Below are 7014 nucleotides of genomic sequence, written 5' to 3'. Positions count from 1 at the left end.
TCCTAAAACCTAATCACAATGGGCGGTGCCGGAGTTACTTTGTCAGGGAGATTGAAGCAGTACGCGGTATTACCAAAGTGGCAGCACCCCCCTCCCCACCCCACCCCTCCCCTCCCCTCAGGAGTGCGTGCAACCTGAACGGATTTGTCAAAGGGGGACGGGTAATTAAAAGTGGAACAGCTGCAAGGAGCGGAAACGCGCCCTGGAGGAAGCACAAGGTCCGGGAGCAGTCCTGATCCTCACCGTTGGAATGCGCGTTGGAGCCGGCTGCTTTGATATCAGCTCCCGGCCTAATCCTCACTAACCGCCTCGCTGCAGCTCCCATCCCCGTGTCATCCAGAAAGCGGAAAGCCGATGGCTTTACTGTCGTTGATTTTACGGGAAAGTAGCTGTTTTACGTCTAAATGTGGTTCCACACCTTGTTTTCCCCGCGCAAAAATAGCATCAGTGTTAACGATGTTCGAGACGATTCAGAACATTACGAAGTTTTATTTTAAAGTAACACATTCAGGGAATTTGTCAGGACAAGGACGCACATGAAGAGTAAGTTCTCCAATCAAAGGGTAGCGTTGCTCCCTCCTTCAACAATACACCAACTCCTCGTTTAGGCAATAGCTATTCCTTTTCCTTTTCCGCTTCTAGCTATCCACCGCCGCCGCCTTTTTAATCTGGCATCTTCCCCCTTACCCTTATCTGTCCCGAAGAAGGGTCTCGCCCCGAAACGTCCACTGTTTATTCATTTCGATAGACGCTGCCTGGCCTGCTGAGTTCCTCCAGCATATTGTGTGTGTGTGTGTGTGTGTGTGTGTGTGTGTGTGTGTGTGTGTGTGTGTGTGTGTGTGTGTGTGTGTGTGTGTGTGTGTGTGTGTGTGTGTGTGTGTGTGTGTGTGTGTGTGTGTGTGTGTCTGTCTTGCTTTGGATTTCCGGCATCGTGCATTTGCTTTGACCTAAGCACCTTGAAAGTACACGGACGGGGACATAGAAAAGAAATATTTTGGAGTGGGGGTTTCCAACATCTTTTGCGCCTTGGACCTATAAAGCAAGGGGTCCGTGCTTAGGAACCTCTGTTGTAGAGGTTATGGGCCAGACGCGGGCAAATGAGACGAGCTTAGAAGGGGCATCCTGGTCGGAAGATCTAGCTGGACCGAAGAACCTGTTTCCGTGCTCGGTAAAACCCCGCGGTGCCTTACACCCAGGGGAGCGCAAAATGTGTGTGTTGGGGAGTGAGCTAAGGGAGGATTTACTACGGCAGAACAAAAGCCGTGTCCTGGATCTGGTTTGCAGGTGGAGAGAAATACTCGGAGAAAGGAATTGACAAGTTTTGAATACTCGGCCCAAAACCGGCTGAGTGTTTGGCTGACGAAGAAGCTTAGAATCCGGGAGAGGAACTTTTATGGAGTTAATGAGATTGCGCGATGGGGCAAGGAAGGTGAGATCTGGAAGGATTTATTGATGTGGACTTTGCTTTGGGTGTGATTCACACGAGTAGGATGATGGAGGGTGGGAGAGCGAAGCAGAGTGGGTATGGGCGGTAATAAATAACAAGGTGCAGAATGAAGTATCACAGTCGTGGAGGAAGTGCAGCGCAGTCAAATGATCATGCCCACGGTAGATTGTGAGGTTAAGAGTCCATTTCATCTGACAAGGGCTCGTCTCCGAGGTTTAGGATGAGTGGAGGTCGGCAGGCTGTGTTTCCGAAGAGTGAGAGACGAAGACCCGAGAATTAGTTTAAGAAATGACGGGGGGGGGGGGGAGTGCGAAATGGTTCCATAATAATTTGCGAAACACAGAGGCAGTGTAAGTGACAGGGTAATGCACGGAGCCTCCCGGTAGTGGTATAGTGTTTGCCCGTTGCTGCTGTTAGGAAAAGCTGGTTAGCTCCACAAAGTAACAGCCCACTCCGATTTTCAAATGGGTTATATATTTGCACGTGGAGTAGGAGGTTAGAGTACAGAAATAGGCCATATCTGGACATGAGATCATGATAATCTATTCCCGTCGTTCATTTAGAAAAATACATTTTATTTCACCGAGAGCATGAAGGGAAACGGGGAGAAGGCAGGAGATTGGCGCTGAGAGGAAAGCTGGACTCGACGGGCCAAATGGCCTAATTCTGCTCCTATATCCTATGGTCTCATTTAAAATCTTTCTGCGAGCTGAGCGTGGTCTGCACACCCCTCACTTCCTACGACTGCTATTTACTACCCAGGGTGAGGGATTTGTGGCGTAGCCTGAGTTGATTAGAGAGGTACCGAATTGGCACCGATGGAATAGCAAGAAATGTAATCAGACGATGTAGTTCCGAGAGCACTTCGCACATTTTCAACCAACGAGGGGAAGGATAGCGAGTAGATTCATTGCTCACTGAAACATGATAGAACCGTTAGCCCCGTAGCCACAGCGAAGGGACACTGGCGCGGTTAATAGATTTATCATGTACAGACTCCTGTCCTTCTTCATCCAATAACTAACCTAAAGGGAACATGCAAGCACGCGTGTTAACACAGCACGGAAACAGGCCAATCAGCCCATCTAGTCCTTGCTGACCAAGAAGCCCCGTCCAAGGCAGTCCCATCTGCCGGCGCTTGGTCTGTAACCGTCTAAACGTTTACAATCCATTTTCCTGTCCAACTTTACTTTTTTCCCCCCACATCCAAGTTTCTTCTGTACCTGTCTCAGCCGCTTCCTTTGGCAGCTCTCTGAATAAATAAAGTTGCCTCTGAAGTTCTCTCCCATTGAACCGTTCCATTCTCACCTTGACCCTCCACCCTCTCGTTCTTCACGCCCAAAGACCGAACACCTTCTCGTGATCTTATACACTCGGCTCTCAGTGCCCTATACGCCAAGAACTTGCTATTTATTCCCCTCCATAGATGCCGCCTGGCCTGCCGAGTTCCTCCAGCATTTCGTGTGTGTTACTCTAGGTTTCAAGCACCTGCAGAATTTCTTGTGTTACGTTCTGAACGCTATCGAGATTTCTCTTTGATCACATATTCCATTGGCTAAGGTAGAGGCCCGAGGGAAACTATGTCGGCGGCAGTAACGAGGAAATCGGCGCAAGGGGGAGGTTATGACTGATAACTTGCATGTCTTAAAGATGTAGTTTTTAAAAAATCCTTTCGTAGACAACGCAGTGAGGAAATTTACTCCCCCAAAGCGCGATAGGATAATAACGAAATAATCGAATTTTAGTAAAGGCGTTTGAGAAATCAGAGATTGTTCTTCGAAATGATGGCTAGGGACTTCTTACCTTGGACTAGGACAGGGGCTCCCAACCATTTTTATGCCATGGACCTCTATCATTAACCTGGGATCTACGGACCTTTTGCTTAATGGTTAATGCCATGAAAAGAGGTTGGGAGCGCCTGGAAGATTTGATTTAAGTCATAACCTAGAGACGGCAGCTCCAACGGAGCCGAGCTTCCTCTCGGCATCAAATCGATTTCTGAACGCTGAAAGTGGGGTTTGAGCCCACAGCACGGCCCCCACCTCCAAGAAAGGGAGGAAATGCTGGCCAGTGAGACATGGCACTTTGATACAGATAACGGCAGCAAAAGGAAGTTAATGCGGACAATGCTACACAGACAGAATGCCTGGAAAGCGCCTAAATGATGGTCAGTTGATACCAAATGTTGTACCTGACCGGGTGAGAAACGATACCGCAGATACATTAGGTTGGGGAAGTGTGTACTACATTACCTGCATCACAGCACTTCATTCTTGATTACAGCAAGCTTGAGAAGTCCGTTTTATTAAGCGTGAACACTCCCCCTCCCCCTTAGAGTGGGAATCAGCCAGAGATATTGTTCACAATTTCCTTTTGAAGTGTGTGTGTGTGTGTGTGGGGGGGGGGGGGGGGGGGGGGAGGGGGAGGCCATTTAGCCCATCAATTCTATCCCAACTCCAAGCTTTTACATTAGTCATTACTTCCCTGTAATCTATTTCTTTTCACATGTTCATTAGTTGGGGGGGGGGGAAGAGACACAGCCGTCAAATTACGTACACAGGAAGAATGCGAAAACCGCAAACACAACACAGGGTTGGATTACTTGAGCTGTAGAGGAACACTACCTGTTGTGCCATCTGTGTATAATGCAAACTCTTCCTAAAACTTCAATCTTTCAACAATGCCACAGTAAATGAATTGGCACATCCTAGCGAAAGTTATTGAACAAAAAAAATCAATATTTGATATCCATGTTACCCAGATGCCTCATGTTAGAAAACATAGGGGCAGGATTAGACAACTCAGCTCATTGAGCTCCTCCACTATTTGGTCATGGCTGAATTGTTATCCCTCTCAACCCCATTCTCCTGCCTTCTCCTCATAACTTTCCAGGCCAATACTAATCAATTATTTGGTTTCCACAGCCATCTGTGCCAATTAATTCCCCACACTTGCTATCTTCTGCCTAAAGAACTTCCTCATCTCTGTCCTAAAGAGACATCCTTTTTATTCTGAGAATGTGGCCTCTTGTCCTAGACTCTTCCCCCTATTGGAAACATACTCTCCACATTCACACTATCCAGGTCCATTGCAAGTTTCAATGAGATGTTCCCCTCATTCTTCTAAATTTCAGTGAGTACAGGTCCAGAGCCATCAAAGGCTCTACAAAATTAATCCTTTCATTTCCAGAATCATTCTCCAAGAGCTGCTCCGGACCCTCTCAATGCTGGCAGATCCGTCCTAAGATCTAGGAGCCAAAACTGGCTGCTTTCTACTTTTCTGTATCTCAGTCCCATAATGAGATAGAGATAAGCGTTACTGAAAGAGTCATTATGCTGGCACTTACAGATTATTACACTTTGTTGCACATTAAGTAGATATGATTTAGAACAAACTATCAACATTTGCTTCTAAATGAGGAAATTTCCCCTAAAATTACTCAATAAACAAGATTATTTGAAATACAATGCATCATTTTATTACTGAGGATGTGTAATTTGGTGACCACAATGTTGTCACACCTTTTTGTAGTCTTTGAGATTAACTATTTGGACAAATCCTGGGGTGATTTTCAACCACATTCACTTCAGATTGCGGCCATACTGACAGGCTCATGGTTGTATTTCCCAATGACAACTAGTCATCTCGTACCTCAGCGGGTGTGAGTCTGAATAGTGGGACAGCCAGCTTTACACACAGGTCTTTAAAGCTGAGATTGAACCTGTGATGCATCTTTCATGTACCGGTATGGTAAAGAACAGGTAAAGTATGATAATAAACCTAACCGGAGAACAAACCCCAAATCGGTTTTCTTTTCTTAACCACAACATTCTGCAACCTTCCAGCAGGACTCACTGAAGCTCTCTTCAACTTTATCCAGTGAATCAATATTCATAAACAGTAATTTATTCTTGATGTTGGTTTAATTCAAGTTCAGTAGTTAGTATCAGCTAACACAGTCTTAAGACAAATCATCAGGTGCGATGAAATCTAGTGTCAGCAACTTCCTTTATAAAGTTGTTTTATAAAGGACTATTGCAATCAGTTTGTAGCTTGGAAGGTAACTCATCACTTTCATGTTTAATTGGATATTTGTGTAGCCACTCACAGAAACTCCATTAAACTCAAATAAGGTTTGCACTTCTAACCTTTAAAAGTGAATAGTTGGGGAAATTGCTGTTAAAGTCGTTTCATCCCACTATGAATTCTTCTCAAGAATAAAGAATGCTGATTAACCTTCTACACGGACATATGCTTTTTATTATCACCCAGAAATTTCATGGGACACCAGCTTTTTAATTCCATTTATTTAACAGAATTTCATTCTCCTGCTGACACTAAGGGATGCAAACTTACGCCTGCTTATCATTAGCTCAGTAATCCATCTACAGTGCCACCACAGATTTCAGCAGCAAGAACTGTACTGGGAAGGCTGCCTCATTCTGCTGCTAATATTGTCATGCATGTTAACTGCCCAGTTTGTACGGGCAACTGACAATACAAAACACACCCTGAAATAATAAAGTAATCAACAGAAGTTTTTCAGGAAGGACAGCGTAGTTTGAAAATATCCAGAAAATTTGACAATAATGTGCAAAGAAAATTAATGTTCTTCAAGAATAGGGACAGCACACTGAAAATGCCTTTCTCTTTCCTCCTTTCTAGCAGATTATTGTTTTTTTTAAATCACTGAACTCTTGTGACAGCAACACACACACAAAAAAAAATTACAGGGCAATTACAGGCTTATGCAAATTTCGTAAACAGCACTTTGTGTATATACCGACCAGGATTTATTTCAGTAAGTGTTAAACAGCAAATCATAGCCATCAATACACTGAAATTATGGACTGGGAATCCACATGCATTGTGGACAGGACACTCAGTAAGAATTATTTGAAAATGTACTGTTAACATTTGACTTATAGCAGACTGTCTATTACAGAGGTGACTATATAATTTCACTGTAGTAAATCCGCAGTCAACCTTTGTAATTTTGCTCTCCAATGCAAAGCATTAATTGAGCTGATTTATTACCAGCCTGGACTGCATTTAGCAACAATATATCATCACATTGAAATTTATTGTTAGATACACAGTGGTTCTAGATTCCAGAGATTGCACAGAAAGAACATTCCAAACCAGAAGCTCAGTATATATTCTGACTATAAACACAGGAGTGATTTAGAATGCCCTCCAGGGATGGCTGTTAGGGACAGCAGAGGCTGTGTGTGTGTGTGTGTGTGTGTGTTGTACTGCTCTGGCTTCACAAGAAAGCAAGAACTAGCTTTTCTTTTAATAACTCCAGCTATGGGCATATGCACCTTTGCTCAGCTGTATAAGTAAAAGGCTTTTAATCAGAACAGCACCACAAGACAGAAAAGAACAGACAAAAATACCTCAGTAGGGAGGCAATTAAATAAATTAAAATAAAATTTAATCCATTATCAGGCAATCAAGACAACTTATTTTCATAACTTCACCTCACTTGTTCACACCAGTGACCATCATTTCAATTTTCCAGATGAGCTCATCTGTTAGTCTTTGCCCTTACCATTGATCTATTG

Source organism: Hemitrygon akajei, chromosome 29, assembly GCF_048418815.1.
Source record: "Hemitrygon akajei chromosome 29, sHemAka1.3, whole genome shotgun sequence".
NCBI classification, from domain to species: domain Eukaryota; kingdom Metazoa; phylum Chordata; class Chondrichthyes; order Myliobatiformes; family Dasyatidae; genus Hemitrygon; species Hemitrygon akajei.
The sequence above is the reverse complement of the archived record's forward strand: the minus strand, read 5'-3'. Positions refer to the sequence as shown.